The 13,606-nt window shown below is 40.4% G+C and overlaps 2 protein-coding genes across 4 annotated transcripts in view; one reads left to right on the forward strand and one right to left on the reverse strand.

The window, feature by feature from the left end:
• LOC142104325 (uncharacterized) overlaps positions 1–13,606 on the forward strand; it is a 190,069-nt gene that overhangs the window by 62,296 nt on the left and 114,167 nt on the right. The window lies entirely within an intron of this gene.
• LOC142104326 (cytochrome P450 2J4-like) overlaps positions 1–13,606 on the reverse strand; it is a 258,403-nt gene that overhangs the window by 32,145 nt on the left and 212,652 nt on the right. The gene's annotated exons all lie outside the window — the stretch shown is intronic.

The raw sequence follows: 13,606 nt of genomic DNA on the forward strand, positions 1-13,606 counted from the left end.
TCCACATTTGTTTTGGACGTATCCTTCAGTGTCTTGTTTGCTAGACCAGAGCGATTCTAGATCCATATTCAACAAGAGACGTATCTTCAGAGCCGCTCGATTTTCATGTGTTATTTAAAAAAACCTCCCATTACGCTTGTTTTGCATTTCTTGATGAATGAGGCCCTGAATGTTTTGTCCGAATATGTACTTCTGTATAGGATATGTACAATGCAACAACCATCCTGTGTGGTCTGCATGTTTTTTTAAGGTTATAAGTAATATGGCCCAACAGCCTGTATACCCTGGTGGCAAAGGTGCATTTTATTGAATTGGATGCATGACAATGGTAAATGGTGGCCTTAAGTGGACAGACCAGGGGCAGTATCTCATGAATGAAAACAGGACGGTATCCTTGATCTTTACAGTAACAATAGCTAGGCAGCACGCCCATTGTTTTCAGAATGTAATTTTTCAACACAATATTCCCTTAAAATAGTTTAATTCTTTACATTTTATCTCTTCATCTGCTTGAGGTTTATTCCATATACCTATCCTAAAGTTGTAGCCGTTTAACCAGATCCCAAACCGTCTCCAAGCAATTTGCCACATGATTGGCCAAATGCACAGGTATTGGTCACACAATCGGAACTCAGTGTAGTCGCAGCATCTAGCACTTCCTGGCTAATCTTTAACATAACACATTTGTCAAATTGGGGGGGGGGTCATTAGCTAGGCTGATTTTCTATAGAAGGTTTGTTTACCAGATATACTCTGTAAAAGAAAGGCACCAAAAATATAGCTGTATTTATATTGTTTTGTTTTTATCCAACATTTCGGATGCCTGCTGCTTGAGAGTTTTCTACTTGAGCCCTAGGCTTCCTATTTAACAGCTCATGGCATGAATTATATCAATATAACAACCTAGAAGTTATGTTGCGGTGGTCTAGAATCTATGTTGTGTACTAGTTAAAACGTTAAAATTTTACATGAACAGAAAAATGTATTTATTTGACTAAAAAACACTACATCATTATATGATTTATTAAATGAGGAGGACTCATTTTCTTGGTTTGATCTGTAACAATCTCATTTGACACATGGTAGTTAAATCACAGCCCACAGGCTTTTTGCTTGTCATTGTTTTTATGAACCCTGTAGTCAGTTTCCTTCCCTCTTACTGCGTGATTGAAAGGATGAAGCCATTATTAGTATTACCTGCCTCCATAAAGCCAGTTAATAAAGATAAATTAGCATAATACCATCTCGCTTCATAATGCACTTAATAAGCATGCTGTTAATCTTTTTTTATTTTTTTTAAAAGTCAAGCATGGCAAATGCACAAAAATATATACGCTCACGTAGGAACAGGAGACGTGACAACTAAAATGAGACTCAGCAGGGAAATCCTGCTCGGGGGTTCGTGACTTGGTCGTACATGGTGTGACAAAAAGGGTTCGCAGTGACTTGATATGATGCAGGTACAGAGAATATGTCAAGGATTTTTGGTTATGTAGCTCTAGTGCTATGTCTCAGCAAAAGGAAGTTTTGGTGGAAAGAGGTATGCTAGGTGTCACAATGGTGACCCATGCTCAGAGGGTGAGAAAGAGGACGTATCGTTGGAGGTGAGTGTGGAGCAATAAAAAAGGGGCATATAAGTGGAAGTGAGTTTCGAGGGTGAGAAAGACAGAAACCACAGATGGGGTAAAGGTAGGGAGTGAGAAAATAGATAAATAGAGGTGACTGCAAAGGTTGAAAAAGAAAACACATACAGTAGTTGGCAGTGAAGGTAGAAGCTGAAGAAGGAGGCATTATAAGTAGGTGTTAAGGTAGGGAGTGAGGAAATAGACATTGTTGGAGCTGAGTGTAGAGGTTGGGGAAGGGGACATAGAAATAGAGGTTAAAGTAGGGAGTGAGAAAAGAGACATATTGTTGGAGGGGATGATAGAGGAAGCACATGCAGGAGTTGGAAGTGAGGGCAGAAGGTGAGAAAGGAGGCACATAGGTATAGGTTAAAGTGTGGAGTAAGTAAAGAGACATGTTGTTGGAGGTGAGAATAAGGGTTGGGAAGGGGACATATAGGTTTCAAGTAAAGGTACGGCTTAGCAAAGGGTAGGTGGAGTTGAAGGTAGAAAGTTTGTAAAGGGGAGGCATACAAGATAAGGTGAGTATAGTTGGCAAGAAAGGTAACATATAGCTGGAGGTGAGAGTAGATGATGATGATATAGCTGGAGGTGAGAGTAGATGATGATATAGCTGGAGGTGAGCGTAGACGATGATGATGATATAGCTGCAGGTGAGAGCAGATGATGATGATGATATAGCTGCAGGTGAGAGCAGATGATGATGATGATATAGCTGCAGGTGAGAGCAGATGATGATGATGATATAGCTGGAGGTGAGAGTAGATGATGATATAGCTGGAGGTGAGCGTAGACGATGATGATGATATAGCTGGAGGTGAGAGTAGATGATGATGATATAGCTGGAGGTGAGAGCAGATGATGATGATGATATAGCTGGGGGTGAGAGTAGATGATGATGATGATATAGCTGGGGGTGAGAGTAGATGATGATGATGATATAGCTGGGGGTGAGAGTAGATGATGATGATATAGCTGGGGGTGAGAGTAGATGATGATAATGATATAGCTGGGGGTGAGAGTAGATGATGATGATGATATAGCTGGAGGTGAGAGTAGATGATGATGATGATATAGCTGGAGGTGAGAGTAGATGATGATGATATAGCTGGAGGTGAGAGTAGATGATGATGATATAGCTGGAGGTGAGCGTAGACGATGATGATGATATAGCTGGAGGTGAGCGTAGACGATGATGATGATATAGCTGGAGGTGAGATCAGATGATGATGATATAGCTGGGGGTGAGAGTAGATGATGATGATATAGCTGGGGGTGAGAGTAGATGATGATGATTATGATATAGCTGGGGGTGAGAGTAGATGATGATGATATAGCTGGGGGTGAGAGTAGATGATGATAATGATATAGCTGGGGGTGAGAGTAGATGATGATGATGATATAGCTGGGGGTGAGAGTAGATGATGATATAGCTAGGGGTGAGAGTAGATGATGATGATATAGCTGGGGGTGAGAGTAGATGATGATGATATAGCTGGGGGTGAGAGTAGATGATGATATAGCTGGAGGTGAGAGTAGATGATGATGATGACATAGCTGGTGGTGAGAGTAGAAGGACTTATAGGTGGAGTTTAGAATGGTGGATGCATAACATATATGTGTAGTTGAGAATAGAGTGATAGAAACGGAGCCTTGGCCTGGATGCTCGATCTGGCCCTGATCACCCTCTTTGTCTGTTCTGCTCACTCTTCCCTTCCCTCTCTACTTTCTTCTGAACCCAACGGCAGCCCGTTATGAAAAGGTATGCACACTTATGGGTGTTTTTTTTTATTTTCACTTCCATTTCCTAAAAAATGTCTTCACTTGAATTTCGTTGGTTACAAGGTCACATTAAAAGTGGAAAAAGATCTGATGTGATGTAAAACAAGAAATAAAAAAAAATTCATATTTGTCTGTAATTTCGCTAAGGGTGTGGTGACTTTTTATATCCACTGTATGAAAACCAGCACACTGCACAAGGTGCTGTTAACCATAGAAGCCAATCTGTTTCTGTCAGTTTTCTAGTGCAGCTCACAAGACGAAAGCAAACATCTGGTTGATATGGGTTACTGCACTGTTTTCCTGTCATTGTAATTTGTTGGAAATGGATAATTGTGTTTTTTTTCTTTTTGTTTTTTCAGCATCTTCCCGTTTGATAATTAAACCATGTTGACACATAGCCCCTATATAATTACATTCTTTCTTGTAATAGGATTTATTCTTAACAAAATACTTCAGTATTTGCTTGAGCTCCTTAGCATATCTGAACGATTCTGTCAAATTGCCAACTGTTCATTCTGTTGTTGAAGATTTCCTTAGTGTTAGATTTGTTCAGGTATTTCATACACAAGAAGAATTCTTCCACAGACCCAGGGATTTGTCTGAGCAACAAAGCAGACATTTTCTTAATCCCTGGTAACACAGACCCATGTGATTATACTTTCGTACAGTCGAACAAAACACCTACTCTAAGCCTCTCGCTCTAGATGTTGGGTTACAAGAAGCCATATGTTTGATTCTTCTGTCCATCTGTAGCCTTGCCAAATAAAAATACTTAGATACAAAATAAGAATCTGTATATAAATGTTGATCAGTGAATCATTAGAGAACCTGACGCACGGCAGATTTACATCCTTGTTCAAATGAGATTTTGGCTCGGAGACGACACAGCAGTTTACATTAATCTCCATACTTAATTATTTTGTCTGCTAAAAGCACAAAGGTATTTAGGTCTGGTCCTTTAGGTTTATGAGAAACAATCTTTATGGGTGATTAGCATTTAAATGAAAAGTGCGTGCTTGATGCAATCATTGGCTAAATGTGTGTTATTCAAACATGAATCGGGTTTGCAAATTCAGTTATGTGGTCTCTTTTCGTTCAGTCACATTAGTGGCAAGAGATGTTTACACTTCACTCATAACTAGTTAGTATTTGCTAGGCATCTCATTTAGGGAATAGATGTCACTTCCCATATGCTACACTGTATGAAAGCAACCCTGCGTATAGCGTTGAGTGGTCCTGTTACCATGGATATACTTAATTCAGGGGCAAAAGCAGGATTTTTAAAGGAGGGTTTCCAAATGGTTGAGTACTGAATAAAACAAACAAAAAAAATCCATTGGTGTCATTGTGCCTACATTTATAGGTGGGCAAAATATTTAATGGTTAGGTATTTTGGACTATATGACAAGCAACTTCTTGCTCAAAACAGTGTTTTTATTGTTCCTTTACAATAAGGCAGCATATACTTAGTCAGAATGACCGGGTAACTTATCACTTGCTAGACATAAACCACCCGTCTAGACACTGGCCACTGTTTAGCATCAGTCGCCATGCAGAAGTGCACAGGTTTATATAATCGAGACTCCTCCCACACCCTTGGCTTGATAGACAGATGACACGCCCACCTTGCCTTTAAAGGGAGTTCCCTGCAGGGGATCTGTAACCAGTTTTGATTGCAGACAAACCTTGACAGCTTTGCTGTTGCCGTTCAAATCATGTAAGTTAAATCACAATTTATATTTGTATACTGTATACTTTGTCACACTTGTCTCTGATCTGACCTGTATATATCTGAACCTAGGTGCACTGCTATTCCAGTGTGTAACCCAGACTGCATCCTGTACCTGTAGACTGTCAGCTGAATAGCTGATTCCTCTCTTAGAGGCCTGTGCCACATATATATATATATATATATATATATAATCTCTTATATCCACCTGCCTCTAGCCACCGGCCAGCTTCTCTAGCATCAGTCACACTGAACAGTGAAACAAACAGGCTTTTATACCTGACCCTCCTCTGCCCTAGCTTGATGGGCAGGTGACACTCCCACCTTGCCTTTAGGAGGAAGCTCTCATCAGCTGTTCTGTTTGTCCTGACTTCAGACACAACCTGTCAGCCTGCTGTGGGGAAGCACATTTCATACCATATAAATTAAACCAGTCATTATGTGGATTTAAAAAAAAAAAAAATCACATAATATATAAATATTTACATAAATAAATTACTGCTACTACTGTGCTGATTGTAAAAAAAAAATCTGCTGTACTTCAAGTTAGTCCTTGCTGTTTCAAGGAAGATTGTTAAGGTGCCTTGGGGACATGGGCAATACTAACCATAAATCCCTTCCCGTCACCCCATGTACTCACCCAATCCTGACGGATGACTATGGGATGAACCGTACACTCCTTACCAGGCACCCTGTGGTCCAACCTCAGCGTTCAAACCCCTCAGCACTTCAGTTGGGGAATGGTCGATGCTTCCTCTTGATGGTCGTTTGCAACCCTCCAAATCTGGGACACAGGTGAAACAAAACACAGCCCATCCACAGAGCTATCTACCCTCTCAAATGTGCCCCCCCCCCACAAAAGCACTAACTACAGCAACAGCAAAGCAGTGCCCTGATCTGACAACAAACTATGTAATCAGACGCTGTTCAACTTTACGCTACTACAACTAGGTGTGGTGCACCACCCTAGCTTGTAACCCCACAGTCACACAGACACATACGCAAAGACGAAGGATATGGATACCAAAAGCCTACCTTTAATGGGAGCCTGACTTCTGGATCCTGGCAATAAATTACACAAGGATAACACCCACAATACGGTACAGTACTATGCTGTAAAGTATAGAGTATTAATTTACAATCACCACCACAAAAATGGCCACTACCTTTTAACAGGAGAAAACAGACTGGGCACGGTCTCACTATGGGAATTATTACCTACAGTTACCGGCCTAATGCCACTTCAAACCAACAGGCCTAGAGCCTTAATTGCCTCGACAGGCTTAAAGCCTGATAGACTTTGTCCACAGGCCTCAAGCCTGATATACTTTGCCTTCAGGTCAAGCCTGATATACTGGTGCCCACAAGAAATCCTATCTACTTCCCTAATTCAACAGTGCCTTGCGCCCACTGTTACCCACAGGCCTACTGCCTGGAATGTGCCACAGGCCTTGTGCCCAACTTACAACAATAGCTATACTTACCTGCTCCACACAGGATACCAGCCTTTCCTCCAGGGCTTCTTCCAGACCCTCCAGCCGATGGCACCTCTTCTCCAATTCGGTGCTTCTCTGCGGGCAGGGGCGCTAATAACCTTGACAAGGGCTTTCTGCCACCGCAGTCGTCTTCTCTGCTTGACCCAGTGGCTTCTTCCCGACAATCTTCTTGTCTTGCCTCTCGATGGACTCTGGACGTCCCCTGGCATCCTCTCCGTCTGGTTACACTGATGAACTACTGTTGCGCCAACGTCGCCCTGTGATGCAGTGATAAGGATCGCTGTGGCACCAAAAATTCAAACTGCTAAAAGTGTACCTTGATTGACTCGCCTTTCTGGCTGCCGATTGGTTGACGGTGAATTGACCTTCTCACAAGATAACGGCTTTGAAATAATAATTGAAAGTGCACAGAATATTTTTGTAAGGCATTAAAGTTTGTTCATTAGCTAGTGTATTTGGAGGTTTGTTAGTAGGTCAATATGTAATGATATTTATGTATAAGGGGACAATTAAGTACAGGAAATCTAGAAATCAGAATTGAAATAGATGCTTTAAATTATTATTTCAAAGTTTTACTGTGCGAGTCACCTTGAAAGCAAAGAACAGCACACCAAGTCTGTGCTGCTAAGGTGCATTCGGTCATATTAGAATGTACAGCAGCCACGGCACTGCTCACTCCGCGATGCTGCTGTAATGTACTCTACATCTACATGTTACTGCAGCATGATAAAGTTTTGGTTCCCCCAAGTGAGCACATGTAAAAAAAAAATTTTCTAGATGCTTTGGTCAGTAGGTGGAAGTATTCTATTATGGATGATATATTTGCAATAAGGCAAATCATGTCCTGATCAATCTTATCCTATTGCAAAGTTCTCACTGGTCCCTGACCTTTGTTAACATATAGACACTAATGAAAAGTCAGTCCATGAAAGTTTTTTTTTGATCTGGGGTCGGCTAGGATGTATACATGTTTTCCCAGGCACTGCTTTTGTTTACCACTCCCAGTGTGACTTTTAAGTGACATGTCGTGTTTGTAGTCTGGAGCCAAATTACCTCTACATTTCACTTGTTCTCTAGAAGCGTCCAGCACTGACTGTGTATTTGACATGACTTAAAGCCAATAAATAATCATTGTTGTCCTGTACTCTATTAGATAGTGTCTGCAGCTGGGAATCAAGGGCTAAGCGCCTTTGAGCGGCATCTATCACTGCAGGATTGATGTGTCAGGCATGCTATTGGGGCCATACATTAGGGCGCTGCTGTCCAAGTATTCCCATAAGGATGATAGCTTATAGGTTATGTGGCAAGAGCCCGCTACTGCTGAAGCACACGCGAACAACTTCTTCCTTTTTATGTAGTTTTATTGTCAGGATGGTAAATGTTTTGACACCGTACAGATTTCACAGCAATACTTGGGAGACCCTAAACGCTAGCTAGACATAGCTCAGCTCTCTCAAGACCAGCCAGCTTTCCCAGCGTTGATCTCCGTGCACAAATGATACAAACAAGCTTTTATACCTGATACTCCTCCCCCAGCCTTAGCTTGATGGACAGGTGATACACCCACCTTCTCTTTAAAAGGAAACGCCCCATCACTGGCTCTGTTTGCACTAAAGAGACACACCCTGTCTGTTTGCTGAGAGGAAGGATTTCTCTGCATGTAAGTTAACCAAACTTAAACTATTGTTTGTTACACATAGGTCTCTACATTCAATCTAGGTGCATTGCTGCACAAATGTTTTACTTTACTTCCCTGCTTTCTCTGCATATTGCCATCTAAATGCCTCCTTTTGTTACAGTTACAAGTATGTGTTTGCAGGTCAAATGCTAGTTATACATGTCATACAATAGAGTCTGTGGCATACAAGAGACCCACGACAGCACAGAGCATATAGATACAGCTTGTCCGTGTTAATAGTAAAGCTAAAGTCACATTTCCCTATTTGTACTCAACAATAAGAGTGTCCTATCGAGAAGAGATAATATTGTCTCTGCAGTTACTAATAAATGAGAAAGTTGTGTTTTAAAAAAAATATAAATTAAACACAAATAAAAATTAAATGAATTAACAAACCTCTTTAATTTTTTCCCCATTAAAAGTCAAAAGGAAAGGAGAATAGATGACCACAACTTGATCATACTTGCCAACTTTCAATACCTTCTCCTCCCTGGGAGATCCCGGAAGGGAGGTCAGTTGGCAAGTCTGGGAGGGGGCGTGGTGACGTGAACGATCATTCGGGAGATGGTGAGGACTCTCTGAAATTCATGATCCACCAGGGAGTTCCGGTAGAGTAGGTGAGCATAATTGATAAACATACAAAAAATGGAGTCCCAGGCGCAATAAGTTTGAATGGAGAATTAGAGAATTATAGATGTCATAGAAATAAATGCAAATACAAGTACGCAAGGTATTAAATGAACCAAGACAACTACCAAGTGCACTGGATAAAACAAATATATATAGGGTAAAATACGATAGGATATCAGTGATTTCAAACAAACATAATGCAGTATAGTAGTCACACATGCATGTAATGGGTACATATGCAATGATTCAAATCAGCAGGACAAACCAGATGATAGAGTCTGAATTAAAGACCTCCATCTAAATGGGAGAACTGGATAAGCAATATTAGTGTAAGTCCCGAAATAGAATGTCCTCTCCGGAGTCTGAAAACCTCCTGCAGTGGGTATTCTGTATAGTCAAATAAACTGCAGATGTCAATCCTGTTTTTTAGCTATTGAGTATAATATGAGCTACTTGGATGGGTTCCGCTGGATAATATGCTCTAACTAAGTAGCAGAAAGGGATATTTATGCAAAGTCTGAAACGCCAAGTTGTGCTGGCATAGATAGTAGATTGGAGCTAATAGCTCCACTGTTCTGTGATGGCAAAATCACTAACAAGTTCGGAAGATTGTGAGACGCGGGTTGTGGGTGTCACTCACCGTTGGAGTAGGTTGAATCCCCGGAGCGTCCGATCCGTTTCACCGTCCTCTCTTCTCCACCGCTGGAAATCACAGATGTTGAAGCGGCTGCGCGCCTTCTGTGTCTGGTCCTTGCGTATGCGCTTGAATGGATCGCGTCCTCTACTTGAATGTGATGAATATTGAATGGGTAAATGAGTTCTTTGTTTGAGAGAGAAAGTCTGGGTATGGTACCTACGCGTTTCGCCCTTGTAGGCTTTGTTAGGGATGACCAGAATAGAATTAAGTATGGAGTGCGTTTCCTTCAATTTAAGAGGAAATCCTAATTAGCATAACCAAGTGAGGATTAGTTCTCTCAGATGATTGACATAGCAGTTAGCTCTTCCGAACGGTCCTTAACTTTCCCTTTTATCACGATGTAACAATAGATGAGCATAAAGAAAAATCAAAGTGTACATGAACATTATTGTTAGTTCTAATGTATTTGATATAATATGGTGCTCCTTGCCATGTTCTTATCAATGATAAGCATGCATTATTAAGCTGTAGAATAGCTATAATTTATTCATCAAGTTCCGTTAGTTCAACTACCAGTATGGATGATTACTTAAATCACGCATAGAATTAACAGCATGTGACGAACATAAGCCTTTAATGAAACAATAAGTATATGTAGGGGATCAAATGAGTAGCTTTCGAAGCTTATTAATCTTAATGCTCAGATTTATTTTTGACAAGTAGAAGCAATACCATCGGTTTATTGGGCAGATGGTATGTAAATAAAGACATTGACGGCCAGTGCTCATGTGTGATGTTTCTTTTGACAGACAAGGTCTACCACAAATTTACTTTTACAAAAATATGTTTGTGTCAAATTCTATATTTAAACCATTAGGTGACAGTGTTTTGAGGCTATAGATCCACCTCATCTCGGCTTGTGATATGATCCTGATGTAGTCCCCTCCCCGTCAGGGTTTTTTGACTTTGCAAATGCCTGTAAACAGGAGCTTTGAAGGATCGTGTTCATGATGTGTTAGAAAATGCTCAGGAACACTATGTGTATAAAGTTGGTTCTTGATATTTCTTTGATGTTCAGCAGTTCTAACGGACAGTTTTCTGATAGTTCTCCCTACGTATTGGTAGCCGCAGGGACATTGCAAAAGGCATACTACACCTGTTGTGTCACAGGTGAGTCTGTGCTTGATCTTAAATTTCTCTCCAGTGAAGTTTGACATAAATTCTGTTACTGCTTTTGTGTCCCTGACTTTGCTAGTCTTGCATGCTGAGCACCTGTTGCAGTGGAAGATACCTGCTCCCTTTTCATTTAGCCACGTGCCTTCTGTATTGGTTGTTTGGTTGTTTTAGCGGGTGGAATAGTGCTTTTGTACTAGGCTGTTTTTCAAATTATCACCTTTTTTTATATACAAAGGATGGCCTTGGGGGGAGTATTTTCTTATTATCGCTGTCACCTAATAGTACATGCCAGTGTTTCCTGATGATATGTTCGATCTTCTTATGGTCCCTATTGTATTTGGTTATAAAGGGAAGGGCTGCCTTGTGTTCATCAGGGTTTCCCTCTTGGCATGTTTCTTTCTAAGGAGAGTCTCTCTGTCAGTGTCTCTAAGCGAGGTATAAGCACTCTCAACATCCCTTTCTTTGTATTGTCTTTCTAGGAATCTATCCTTGAGGGCACTGGCTTGTTTGTCGTAATGCATTAAAGATGAGCAGTGTAAACTGCCCTTTTGGAATGTTTTTGAGCCCGGTTTGGTGATGACTGCTAGTGGTCGGTATAAATGAATTGCAGTCCACTTTCTTAAAGAAGGTTTGTGTTGCAAGTTGGTCATTTTCCACAAAAATTTCCAAGTCTAAAAACTCTACTTTATGTTCGCTGATGGTACTACTGAAAACAATGTTTAAGTTATTCCCATTGATGTAGGTGGTGAATTCTGTGAGTTGGTCTCTGCTGCCTGTACAGACGCAGAACACGTCATCAATATAGCGACACCATTTAAGAATGTGCTTATGAAATGGATTGTTGTTCCATATATTCAATTCTTCCCAGTAGGCTACAAACAGGTTTGCGTAGCTAGGCACGAACTTTGCGCCCATGGCAGTCCCGGGAACCTGTCTGTAGTAACTCCCCCTGGACCAGAAGTAGTTTTGGTTAAGGATAAAATCTATACTATTAATCAGGAAATCTGTTTGCCCCTGTGAGAGACCCGACTTGTTCTCCAATATGGCTCTAGTATGTTTGCAGCCTGCTGTGAGCTCGATAATGGTATACAGAGATACCACATCGCACGTCATGAGGTAGAATTCTGGTTTCCATTGGATGTCTTTCAGGATTTCAAGCAAATGGCCCGTATCCCTAAGATAGCTCTTTTGTTTGGATACTATTGGCTGTAGGTACCAGTCAATATACTCAGACAGGTTTGTTGTCAATCCCAGAGACAATCGGTCTTCCGGGTGTGTTGAGGAGTGACTTGTGTAACTTGGGAATCTGGTTTATTACAGGTAACCTAGGGTGCTTTATTAATAGGTATGTGTATTCATTCTTGTTGAGTATATTGTGCATAGCTGCTTGATTGAGGAGACTTTCTAATTCTTTTTGGTATTTAGATGTGGGGTCTCCTGAGAGTAATTCGTAGGTGGTTTTATCTTCTAACTGTCTATCTAGTTCCGCTAGACAGTCAACTGTGTTCAGTACCGGTATCCCTCCCTCTTTGTCGGCCGGTTTAATGATGATTTCAGAGTTCTTTCCCAACTGTTTGATTGCTAGTTTCTCTTGTTTATTTATGTTGGATTTGTGTCCTGTTGTTTGGATTCTAAGTTCTTCTAAGTCACTTTCAACTAATTTTTGAAAGGTACAGATAAAAGTTTCCTTGGTGTAGCTGGGGTAGAAGGTAGATTTTTCTTTAAGTGTGGTATGTATGTAGTCGTCTAGTCCCTCCTTGTTCTGGTTGTAAGCGATATTCCTAGAGGGATCTAGAAAATATTTCTTGAGAGTAAGTCTTCTCACAAATCTTTGTATGTCAATATATGTGTCAAATTTGTTAAGCCTGTTATCTGGGGCAAATTTGAGGCCCTTATTCAAAATGTTTTTCAAGTGAACGGTTAATTCAAGGCTACTTAGATTGAATATTCCTTTCCCTTCTGTGTCTACCTTCTTAGTTTGGGTCTTGCCCCTGTGTCTATTTCCTCCTCTTGTACCTCTGATCCCCATGAGTCCTGTCTTCTTTTTAGGCAGGATACTGTGGGGTTGTCTTTGGGTATGTGTGGGGGGATACTCTTTTGGCTAGTTCTAAAAAAATGTCTAAGTTTTGAACATAATTGATATAATGTAGACTCAACGCTATTGGTTTCAGTACTATCAGCTGGAGGGGTCCATGTGCAATGAGCCAGTCAGTGTTGCTGATAGTCGTTATCATCATTACATATCATTACATATGATTGCATCAGCCCTCTGTCAAAGATATTTTTTTTGGATAAAGACAATTTATTTTAGCATGAAAATATTTACATTGTTTTATCTTATTTTAGTATATCATTTATATTTTATGTGGTTTTATTATGTCATATGTTATATTATTTAATCCTTGCGTGTGAGCTGGTGAGAGGGATATGAACAGGAATGAAGGAGTTAATTCAAAAACAGATGTTTCCAATCAAGTGATTTTGAACAAAGACTTCCACAGACTTCTTCAATTTCTCCATTGCATTCAGGAGACCCATAAGGACCAGGATACACCTATATACCTTCTCAGCCAATTGTAATATGACTTTTGTAAATTGTAGTACAACCTACTTTGGATTGGTACTAAAACTATTTGTCTGGTCTGTTGGATGACCAGAGATTTCAGGAATGAAATTGAGTGATAATGTTATCACAGCACAAGCTTTTCATTTTTTTTTAATTAATAAACCTTTCAAACTTTTTTTTCTCCAAAGAGTTTCTTTAGCTGAAGATATTCAATTATTGCTTTAACACCTCCAGTATCCACCTCCTGAAAAGGCATATCTGGGGATGTTTTGTAAAATACAGCATATATT

This window comes from Mixophyes fleayi, chromosome 10 (assembly GCF_038048845.1).
Source record: "Mixophyes fleayi isolate aMixFle1 chromosome 10, aMixFle1.hap1, whole genome shotgun sequence".
Lineage (NCBI taxonomy): Eukaryota > Metazoa > Chordata > Amphibia > Anura > Limnodynastidae > Mixophyes > Mixophyes fleayi.